The sequence below is a fragment of the Manis javanica genome, chromosome 17, assembly GCF_040802235.1.
Source record: "Manis javanica isolate MJ-LG chromosome 17, MJ_LKY, whole genome shotgun sequence".
NCBI lineage: Eukaryota > Metazoa > Chordata > Mammalia > Pholidota > Manidae > Manis > Manis javanica.
In genome coordinates this window covers 16063060-16075469 of record NC_133172.1, presented here as the reverse complement: position 1 = coordinate 16075469, position 12410 = coordinate 16063060, and the positions used below count along the sequence as shown (strand labels likewise).

Below are 12410 nucleotides of genomic sequence, written 5' to 3'. Positions count from 1 at the left end.
TAAAGAATCTCCCATACTACAATTAAAACTTTTCTCTTTATGTTGACATTATGTTTACCTTATATTTGTAAGATTTACTTCTGGTATGATTTTCTGTTTGTTATATCACAAGTATTACTTAAAGGCTATGAAAATTTCACTACTCATTTAATGTTTTCCATAGCATGAATGCTTCATTTTAAATCAGACTTAATGTAGTGCCTCCTTAGCGCAGTAGGCAGTACAGTCAGTCTCATAAATTAGACTTAATGATTGGCTAAAAGCCTTCTTAAATTCATTTTATTTGTAAAAGTATTTGTTTTAATATAAATTCTCTTATGTTTATAAAGTGTATGTTAGGCAATTTTTAATATTCTTTGTATGTCATGAGTTTCTAGTATGAATTCTATAAGCATTAAGATTAGTGTTTGCTAAGTTTTATACTTGTATGAGTCCTTTCCAGTATGAATTCTATGATCTTCTTTTAGACTTAATAATTGAATAAAAGCCTTCTTAAGATTATTTTATTTGAGAGGTTTTCCTATAATATGAACTCTTATAGATAAATAAAGCTTGAATGATTACAGTAAATGTTTTCCTATTCATCATGTTTTTAAAGTTTTTCTCCAAAGTGAATTATTTAAAAGAGTGATTACTCATTACAGGGTTTTTTCACCTTCATTACATGTGTAATTAAATCCAATGTGAATTTTTAAATTTTTCATTAGGCTATGAGAATATTAAAATTCTTCCCTCCCTCACTATATGTTTTATTATTTATTCACAGTAAGAATTGAGCACTTGTTAAAGATTTCCATTTGTAAAGAAACCTTACATTACTTTTGTAAGGTTTCTCCCTGGTATGAATTCTCTGATGTTCTTCACAAGTTGAGTGTTGGCTAAAGGACTATCTACAGTAAATATATTTATAAGGTTTCTCTTCACTATGATTTCTCTGGTGTTGAATACAAGTTCAGCACTGTCTAAAGAACTTTACGTAATAAATAAATTTACAAGGTTTCTCTCCAGTATGGATTCTCTGTTGTTGAATACAAGTTGAACACTGGTTAAAAGACTTTCCATGGTAAATACTTTTGTATGGTTTCTCTCCAGTATGAATTCTCTGATATTTATTATGAGTTGAGCATTGTCTAAAGAACTTTCCACAGTAAATATATTTATAAGTCTTCTCTCTATTATTAATTTTCTGATATTGAATACACCTTGAACTGTGGTTAAAGACTTTCCCATAACTCTTAACACTGGTAAGGTTTCACTTCAGTATGAATTTTCTGATTTTTCTTATGGCCTGAAGACTGGATAAATGTTTTTGCACAAATGTTATATATGCAATGTCTCTCTTGGGTATGTATCATCTGATGATCTGTTAAGCTTTTTCTAAAGAGCTTTTCAAGCGTAAAACACTGGCACAGTTTCTCTTCAGTACAAATTCTTTGATGTCTGTTGACTGTTAAGCATTGACTAAAAGTCATCCTATAATTATCTGGGTTTTCTTTAGTAAGAACAAACTGCTTTGCTGAAGAAAATTAAATGAATAAGGAGTTAGAAATAAACCAATGAGACAATTTTGTATGTAAAAATAGCAAAACACAAAGAAAAAAATTCCAGATATTAAACTTTACCAGAAATGTACAAGAAACCCAATACTTTACTATGTTCTTGGAATGTAATACAAATTACATAAACATACTAATGTTCTCCCAAATGAATTGATATTACCTATTCTTGTTCCTTTTGAACTTATTATAACCATAATAAATACCACCAGAAAGAATTTATGTAAATGAAAACAAGTTTTTGAGAATCAGGTAATAGAGAGTGGGAACTTGCATTACATGTTTTTTTAATATACTAATTATTTAAATATGACAATCATGTAAAACATTTTTAAAAAACATTATTGAATGGGAATCTCAAAATCTGTTCCAGGTATGTAGAAAATGGCACATATCACAAATACAGCACTTGCAACACAGTTACAGTAGTAGTGATTCTCACTACTTGTTGAGAAATACTTCCCTGTCTCAATTTTACTTTAAAGATCAAATGAAAATATATTGAATATTTAATGTTAAAAGGAATTATTTGGTAAATCAGCTAAAAGAGCAAAATAGGGAACTTGTTTCTGGCCTGTCCCTCCCTCCAACACCAAAAAAGCCTGGGGAAAAAACCTGCCAGAATCAACTTCACCAGAAATGTAGAAGACAGTCAAAGGTTTACAGCAACAAAATGAATGCTTAACCAGGAAAAGGGCTACTGAAATACAGTAGGGGAGCTTTTTGGGGCTATAAATAACCCTGTCTCAGAACAGGAGGAGCCACACCTGTCAGTGCCACCAGTAACAGCCATACCAATGGGCCCTAATTCCAGATTAGGTAGCCACCATGTGATACAGCTTCAGCTCTGACCTACTAAAATCTGGAGGCAGTACTGCACACCAAGGATCATGATGGAAGCCATGGTCCTCTGTGCTCCTGGTAACAGGCCTGATGATCTCAGACCTGAAAGTGGACTTGGAAGCAGCTCTGTGACCCAACTTAAGCCCCATTTGGTTGCAGTCCTGTCCTTTAGGAACCCAGCAGAAATCATGCCTGTACATGTCCCCAGTGACAGCGCCACCAATGGGACCAAACTCCTGATCTGATAGCAGCCACATGACCTGGCTCCAGCCATGCTCAGCCATGACCACACAGGCAGTCCCATCAGTCCAGAGACATCGCAGATGGTTTTTGCCTGCAGAAACCAGTCAGTGAATATTGGAAGTATCTGCTCCTTCAAATGCACAGACACAAATGCAAGGGTACATGGATCAGGGAAATATGATATCACCAAAAGACACTAATAAAGCACCAATAACCAACCCTAAAGAAATGGAGATCCATGAACTGCTTAACAAAGAATTTTTAAAAATCGTCTTAAAGACGCTCAATGAACTACAGGAGAATGTAGAAAGCAACACAACAAAAATCAGGAAAAAATACATGAGCAAAATGAGATTTTCAATAGAGAGGTGGAAATCATTAAAAAGAACCAAATTCTGGAGCTGAAGAGTACAATGAAATGAAATAGGCAATAGAGGGCATCAGCAACAGACTTGATCAAGCAGAAGAAATAATCTGCAAATGTGAAGACAGGTCATTTGGAATTAACCACTTAGAAGAGCAAAAAGAAAAATAATGAAAAAGAGTAAAGAAAATCTATGGGATTTATGGAATACTATAAAACAGATCCATACATGAATAGGAATACCAGAAGAAAAAGAGAAAGATAAGGGACAGAAAGTTATTTAAGGAACAATGGCTGAAAATGTCTCAAATATGGGGAGAGATATGGACATCCAGGTACATGAAGTTCAAAAGTCCCCAAATAATTTCAACCCAAAAAGGATTTCACCAAGACATATAATCAAATTGTCAAGAATCAAACACAAACAGAATTTTGAAAGCAGCAAGAGACTCATCACATTACAAGGAAGCCCCTACAAGGCTATCAGTGAATTTCTCAGAAAGAACTTTGCATACCAGGAGACACAAACCAATCTTAAATTTAAGAAGATTGAAAATATATCAAGTATATTTTCTGACCACAATGGTATTAAAGTAGGAATCATCAATAACATGAAGAAAATTGGAAAATTAACAAATATGTAGAAATTAAATAGCATACACCTAAACAACCAGTTGGTCAAAGAAGAAATCAAAAGGGAAATTTTTTAAAAATCTGGAGACAAAAATGGAAACAAAATGCATCAAACTGTAGGACACAGCAAAAACAGTTCTAAGTGAGAACTTTACAGCAATAAATGCCTACATTAAGAAAAAAGAAAGATCTCAAACCTAACTACATTTCAAAAAATAAGGCATAAAACAAATTAAGCCCAAAGTTAGCAGAAGAAAGGAACTAATAAAGATTAAGAGCAGAAATAAATGAAATAGAGAATAGAAAAACAGAGAAATGACTGATATAATGAAAAGTTGGTTTTATGAAAGAAAATTGGCAAAACCTTAGCTAAACTAAGAAAATGGACAGTCAAGTAAAATAAAATAAAAAATGAAAGAGGAGACATTAACAAGACCACAGAAATACAAAGGATCATAAGACACCATCAACAATTACATGCCAACAAATTAGATAACCTAAAAGAATGAATTCTTAGAAATGTACAATCTATCAAGACTGAATCATGAAAAAATAAAAAATCTGAACAGATAGATAATAACTAAGGCGATTAAGACAGTAACCAAAAACCTTCCATCACAGAATATTCCAGGTCTAGATGGTTTTAATGGTGAATTATACCAAATATTTAAAGAAGAATGAACACCAACCTTTTTCAGACTCTTCCCAAAAAGTTGAAAAGAAGGGAACATTTACAAACTCATTTTGCAAGGCCAGCATTACCCTCATACCAAAGCCAAGTAAAGACACTATAAGAAAACTATAGACCACTATGCCTGAGTATAGATGTAAAAAATTTCAACAAAGTACTAGCAAAGCAAATTCAACAACATATTAAAAGGATTACGCACCATGACCAACACTCAGTTAAAAAAGGATAAACTCCACCCCTATGTTTATCACAGCACTATTTACAACAGCCAAGAAATGGAAGCAACCTAAGTGCCCATGAGTAGATGAATGGATAAAGAAGGTGTGGTAAATATACACAATGGAATATTATTGCCATAAGAAAACAAATCCTACCATTTGCAACAACATGGATGGAGCTAGAGGGTATTATGCTCAGTGAAATAAGCCAGAAGTGAAAGACAAGTATCAAATGATTTCACTCACCTGTGGAGTATAAGAACAACAACAACAAAAAAAAAACTGAAGGAACAAAAACATCAACAGACTCACAGAACTCAAGAATGGACTAACAGTTGCCAAAGGGAAAAGAACTGGGGAGGGTGAGTGGGATGGGAGGGATGAGGGGATTAAGGGGCATTATGATTAACACACATAATGTGGGGGGGCACGGGGAAGGCAGTTAAACACAGAGAAGACAAGTAGTGATTCTACAGCATCTTACTATGCTGATGGACAGTGACTAATGGGGTATGTGGTGGGGACTTGATAATGGGGGGAATCTAGTAACTACAATGTTGCTCATGTGATTATAAATTAATGATACCATAATTTAAAAAATTTTAAAAAGAAAAAAAGGATAAACTCTTCAACAGATGGTTGTTGGGCAAACTGGATAAACACATGCAGAAAAATGCAACTGGACCCCTATCTTATAGCACTCACAAAAATCAATGGTAATTACTTTTTCACTTTATGTCATTTCAGAGCTTATGATAGGTTTCATAGGAACAGTTTACTTTTGGATACAGAAGAAACTAATCATATTACAATGTATAAGTGAATAAAATCAACACATTGTACACTGTAAAAATGTCATGTTAATTATATAACAAAAAAATCATAGAGGTTACTTTGTACATCTCTCTGCAGTTAAATTTGAAAAGCAGACAAAACATACACACCTTCTAAGGGAAAATATAATATGTCAAATTGACCCCAGTCAAGTTAAAAAGTTTAGAAAATAAATTTTCACAGATGAGAGAAAGTTATTGAGGAATTTCCCCCCAAATGCATGTGACCCAGATGTTTTCACAGAAGAATATTCCAAACATTTATAGAACATACAGTCTCAATGCTATGTAAGTTCCTACCAAAAAATTAAGCCAATCTTCCAAATTATTTTTTGAAATCCAAATATTCTAAGCCAATATAATATCTAAAATTGATGACTGTACACACAAAATAAAATTACCTATGAATAGAAACTTAAAGTGTTAGCATACACATTTCAATACCACATTAATAATACCCCATGTCTAAGTTTTATACATGAAATGTTTTGATGGCTAAACATTTTAATACCTCTTAATATAATTCACAATAGGTTGAAGGAGGGAAATCTAATTATCTCCACAGATGTTAAAAAACCATTAACATAATTCAATACCCATCTATAATAAAAATTCTTGAGAATATAGAAATAGATACTTGTGGGGTAAATGGAAGTTTCCACTCAGAATTTCCCACCCCATTTGCAGGCCCATGGTTGGGGCAAAGGGTGGAGAGAAAAGTGCCATCCTCCCCTCCCTTCTGTTGCTGGTACATAATTGGTCTGGTGCCCACCAGTCACCAGGGTCCTGCCCATGGAGTTCCTCCTGGAAGGGGTGGGCAGGGGGTGGGAGTTAGTGCCCATGTGACTGCAGGGGTTGGCTAGGGAACCCGAGCTGTGAGCAATAAAAACCCTTTCTACCAACCTGCTCTTCCTCTTGTCCTGCTTTGCTTTCATCAGACTCATAGAGCACTTGCCTGGGTAAAGAACTCCCTTCCACGCTGAGCTACAATACTTCATTAACATGATAGGACATATACACATCAGTTCATAAGCCACCGTAATGCCTAATAGCAAAATACAAGAGGCAATCCCATTAAGGTTAGGAACAAGGGAAAGATGCCTACCACTTGTGTACTACTTAACATTGCTCTGGAGGTACTAGCTAATGAGAGAAAAACAATCAGTGGCATAATAACTGGAAGTAAAATTATTCCTATTTGTTGATGTACATACAGAATACATGGTAGTTGTACTAGTTTCCCATTGCTGGTGTAACAACTTACCCCACACTTCATGGTTTAAAACATCACAAATTAATTTTCTTACAATTCTGAAGGTCAGAAGTTTGAAATCAAGGTGTTCCCAGAACTGATTCCTTTTGGAGTCTCTAGAAGAGAACCCATTTCCTTGCCTTTTCTAGCTTCTGGAAGCTGCCTATATTCCTCGGCTGAGGACCACTTTCACACATTACCCCAACCTCTTGCTTCAGTCATTTCATCTCCTGTTTCTGTAGTGAAATATACCTCTGCTTTTCTCCTGTAAATACACTTGTGAATTAATTTAGGATCCAACCAGGTAGTCCAGGATGACATCCCTATCTCAAGATCCTTAACTTAATCACATCTGCCAAGTCCCTTTTGCCACATAAGGTGGTATTAATAGGTTCAGGAAATTAGGATGTGAATAATGGGAGGCCATCATCCAGCCTATCACAGTAATATACCTTTAAAACCTAAGAGATTCAATGATAAAACTAGTGCAAACAGTAAAAGAAATCAGCAAGGTAGCAGGCTATAAAAGTAATATGCAAAAACCAATAGCATTCATATACAAAAATGATCATTTAGGAGGTATAATGGAATAGAACATGTACTTCATTATTACAGTAAAAAGATAAAATACTTCAGAATAAACCTAAGAAATGTTCTAAACATACAGGTAGAAGACCATGATACATTCCTGAAAAAAAGTAGAATTCAACAAATGGAAAAATATTCCTTCTTTGTGATTAAGATCCCATCACCACAAGATATCCATTCTAAATTAATTTATAAATTTAATTTAATCTCAATAAAAATACTGAGCTTTATCATGAAACTAGAAAATCTGATAGTGAACTTCTTAGGGAAAAATAAACATGTAAGAATAGCTAAGAAAACACTAAAAATCAATATAATGAGAAATCAGCCCTCTTAGTAAAACAGCCACCAAAGCCTCTATGATTAACATGGTGTATACATATATAAAATGGAATATTACCCATCCATAGAAAGCAGACACCCCAGTGGCAAATAACATGGAGCATCTTCTATCTGTATGTTTAGAACAATTCTTAGATTTATTCTGAATGGATATTACTCATCCATAGAAAAGAATGAAATCTTGCCATTTGCAACATGGATAATCATAGAGAGTATTATGCTAAGTGAAATAAGTCAGAGAAAGACAAATACATATGATTTCACTTACATGTGGAATCCAAAAAATAAATAAATGAACAAATGAACAAACAAGCAAACCAGAAATAGATTCACAAATAAAGAGAAAAAACTGGTTGTTGCCATAAGGGAGGGAGGTAGGGGTGGGAATGGAGAAAATAGGTAAAGGGAATAAAGATGCAAAAATTTCCAATTATAAAATAAAATAAATCACGGGAATGAAAAGTACACTATAGGGAATATAGTCAAAATATTGTGATAACTTTGGTGACAGATGATAACTATACTTATGGTGAGCACTTCATAATGTATAAATTTGTCAAATCGCTATGTTGCACACTTGAAACTAATATTGTATATCAACTATACTTCAATAAAAAGAAGACTTTATAATTAAAACAGGGTAGTCTGGTATATGAAGAGGCAGATAGGCCATTAGAATAGAAAAGAAGGCCCCCCCAACAGACCCAACTACATGAAGATAAAGGTGAAATCTAAAGTTATTGAGGCAAAGATAACTTTTTAAAGAAATGTTGTTGGACCAAATGGACAGCTGTTTAGGAGAGAAAAAAGGTAAAATTCAATTCATTACAGCACACATAAAAATAAACTCCAAGTAGATATAAGGTAAGAAAAATGAAATTGTATATAAGTATTAGCTGCCAATAAGAGCGGACTCCAGAATAATATAGGTGTAGTGAAAAGCTTTTAACTATGATTTAAAACCCATAATGCAAAGAAAAAAATACAGTGAATTTAACCACATACATTTAAAAGACACAATTTGGAAGGGGAAAAATCATTTAAAAAGTCAAGAGGAAAATAATAAATTGGGAGAATATATTACCCAGGTAAAGGCACAATATACCTAACATTTAAAAATTGATAAAAATGTTAAAAATCCATATAGAAAAATAGGCAAAGACATGAGCAGACTGCTCACAAAGAGATATAATTATGGCCCTTAAATATAAGAAAGCATATTCAACTTCACTCATTCTCCAAATTAAAACAAATCACCAGATACCATTTCTTATCCACTGGATTGGCAAAATTTCAAACATTTATTACATTCCATTGATAAAGCATTGGAGAAATAGGCAATCTTGTACATTTGTTGATGGGAATGCAAAATGGTAAAATCTTTAAGGAGGTGGTTTTTGGCAGATTCTAACAAAACTACATGTGCATATACACTTTGACTCAGCAACACCACTTCTAAGAATGCCCTGAAGAAATATCTCCAATAGTACAAGAATATTATGTTCAAGGTTATTTATTACAACTTTAATACAATTGCAAAATATTAGGAATGACCTAAGTATCCAAGCATGGAAAACGAGTTGTACAGACTATGGTACGTACATACAACAGAGCACTGTAAAGGGGGGGGGGGGGGGCTGAAATAACACGGAGCATTTGCCAAGAAATACTAAGTGAAAAAAATCAAAGTTCAAAAGAACATGTTAAGTATATAACCTTTTGTGCACAAAAGAAGGAAATTTAAAATATATGCATCTTACTATGTTTATAAATAAGAAATTCAGAGGGCATAAACCAGAAAACAATGAAGCTGGTTACCTGTAAGGGGTGAGGGAGAATAGGGCAGAGGAGGTATGGTAGGGAAATGGCACTTCTCTGAGGATACATTTTATATAATTTTGACTTTTGGCAACAGGTAACTTCATGTTAATGTTCACAAAATAAAATTAAACCAACAAGGAAAGGAAGAAGAAAAAATATTGAAATGAATCTGATTTTATTTCAAAAGACTATCAGAACTATACTAATTAGTAGAAAAAATAATTCAACTAGCTTAAGAACACAAAATATTTACCCTTAAACTTGGATGAGATTGAGCAGGTGTGGTGGAGTGGGGAGAAGAGCTGAAAACAAATCCAGAACTCTTTTAAGTAGGTTTAGTGGTATAGGCAGAGAAATGCTCTGTATATTACAGGTGTATTGTGGGATCGAGCAAATGAGATGTGTTAATGCTTTTAGTAGATGAGATTCCCAGTGTGTTAGATGGGACATACAGATATGGAATGGGAAAAGACAAGAACCTTGTGGGGATGGATTGGAATTGAGGTGTCAATTTGGACTCATGACTTACATGTGCGTGCTTATGTGTGTACACAAACATGCATATGTATAATGTGTATTCATTTATATATATATGTTTGTATGTACACACGTTTCCTAGCTTTGTACACTGAAAGGGGCCAGAAGCAAAGACACCCCAGTGGCAATGGACATCTCTAGCCTCCAGATTTTGGTCTCTAAAATCATTTCCCACTATAAGGAACAAGGGCTCTTTATAGAGAAAGGGCAGATTCCAAGGCTGGGGCAAGGAATATTCAAGATAAACCTGGAATACCTTGTCACACTAAAAAGCAAAGAACTAAAAAAGAAAAAAAAAGACGAGGGCATGAATGTCCACAAGAAGATTAAAGCCTGCTTGAAAAGGCTCCCACTGGCTAAATGCAAGATAATTTGAGCATCAAGATAATTAGAGAAGTTATTTATATATCACTGAAAATGGGGACAAATAAATTCCATACTGAGAATGAAAAAGTAAATGAATGAATGAGTAAAAAATAGTTGCTTACAGTAGAATCTCTAGTGCTGGATGGCAAATGTGAAAGGAGTCTGTGGAGTTGGAAAATGAGCATTTTGACATGATAGAAAAGGCTAGGTCGAAAAATTAACCAATGGTTGCTAAATCTAGAGGGAAATTTTCAAAAAAAAAACAGTATTTGCTGAGCAGGGCCCACTCACGGCTTCGGCTGCACGCGTTAACTACACTGGGAATGGCGTAGGGAGACATAAACTAAGATTTCATTTTCAAGATGGAAAGTCCATCCGACTCAGCTGTGATTTTACCTAGCACTCCACAGGCCTGCGACAGTCTACCATCTATCTGTACAAGTAGTTCAAGAAAACAACCTATGAGCGCAACACTTAGAGAACCACTAAGGAAAACTAGATCTTCATTTAATTCCTGTTCCAGTGTGGTATAGCATCTTAAACTGGAAAATGAAGAAAATAAGGCCTTTTCAGAAAAACCATCTTAAACAGAGAAAACTATTTGGAATTTCGAGAAAGTATTAAACGTACAGACAATGAATCTGAAGAAAATACATATTTAAAAAATACCTTCAAGAATATCAATGTATGCGAATCTAAGCCAGTTGATACTGAGTCCTGCAGTGATCTCCAGGATGACTTTGTGAATGAGAATCTTCCCAAAAAAGAATTAAATGAAGAAAAAGCAAAATTGGTGAAGCAGATTCAGGAGAGAGAAGACCTTTTTCGGAGACTAAAACTAGTCAAAATGTATAGATTAAAGAATGACCTGTCTCAGTTACAGTTGTTAATAAAGTGGAGCTGTAGCCAGCTGTTGCTTTATGAGTTGCAGTCAGTTACATCTGAGAACAAGAAACTCAGCCTCAGTTGATAGACCAGTATGGATTAGATGATAAATTGCTACACTTTAATAGAAGTGAAGAAGAATTTATAGATGTTTAATTCATAATTCTTTCAAGAATATCTTTGAGAATGACACCTTAAAAGATATTACATATTTTAAATGGAAGGTATAAACTATGAGGGCTTAGAGAAAGGTATCTTGATGAACATCAATTTAGGGCCTCATAAAAATATAAACTAATTTCTAAAGTGAAAATTTAGTATTTTGGATAAATCTGCAAAAGAAAACTTTACGTTTAAAGTAATGTAGAAAAAAAGTTTAAATCATGTTTAAAAAAATAATTTGGGCAATTCTGGAAGTCAGTTTTAATACATTGTTTTGTTTATTGTGGTAAAAAAAAAGTTTTATTTTAAATGTTAAAAAGTAGTCCAGTTTGGCGAATGTCTAAACCAAAACTGATCCAAAAATGCCTGCATCTCTCCTAAGTTTATGAACCTTGTTTCCATCTATTTACCACGTTTACATGGGGATGGTCTAGTGGGTAACTAAACTCCTATGTCCAAAAAAACCCCAGAATATTTGCATGGCCTTAAAATGCCCTCCCACAGATTGCTTAATTGCAAGAGGGGCATGGAAAAGTAACCATATTGTAGAAAAATCAGACAACACTTTGGGTGATCAAAATTAGTATCACAAAGCAGGGGCAGATGGACATCTTGTGCCTCTGGATGTGATATCTAAAATATTCAATATTACTTAAGTAGTATTTCCAATTGGGAATGCAGAACTGGAATCTAATCATGAAGGTACATCAATCCCAAAATAAGGAATATTCTATTCAAAAGGAGAATGAATTATTTTAGAATGTTAATTTCTTAAAAGATCACGAAAGAGTGACAAACTTCTAAATTAAAGGAAACTAGAGTCATAACAATTAAATGCAATACCTCCCCCTAGAGTTGACACTGTACTGACAGAGGAAATGCTATAAAGAACATTTTGGATTAATTGATAAAATTGGATTACAGACAATACAGTAGATAGAACACTATTACATAAATTGAAATTGGTAACTGTACTGTGCTTACATAAGAGAAGATCCTTATTATAAACACATTAAATTAGGAGTAAAGGAACATGATATATGTAATTTATTCTTAACTGGTTCAGAAAAAATATG

At 33.9% G+C, this 12410-nt stretch overlaps 1 pseudogene; it reads left to right on the top strand.

Annotated features, from left to right (window-relative positions):
• Window positions 1–10120: 10120 nt before the first annotated feature.
• LOC108403767 (swi5-dependent recombination DNA repair protein 1 homolog pseudogene) lies at window positions 10121–12051 on the top strand (annotated as a pseudogene).
• Window positions 12052–12410: the final 359 nt, after the last annotated feature.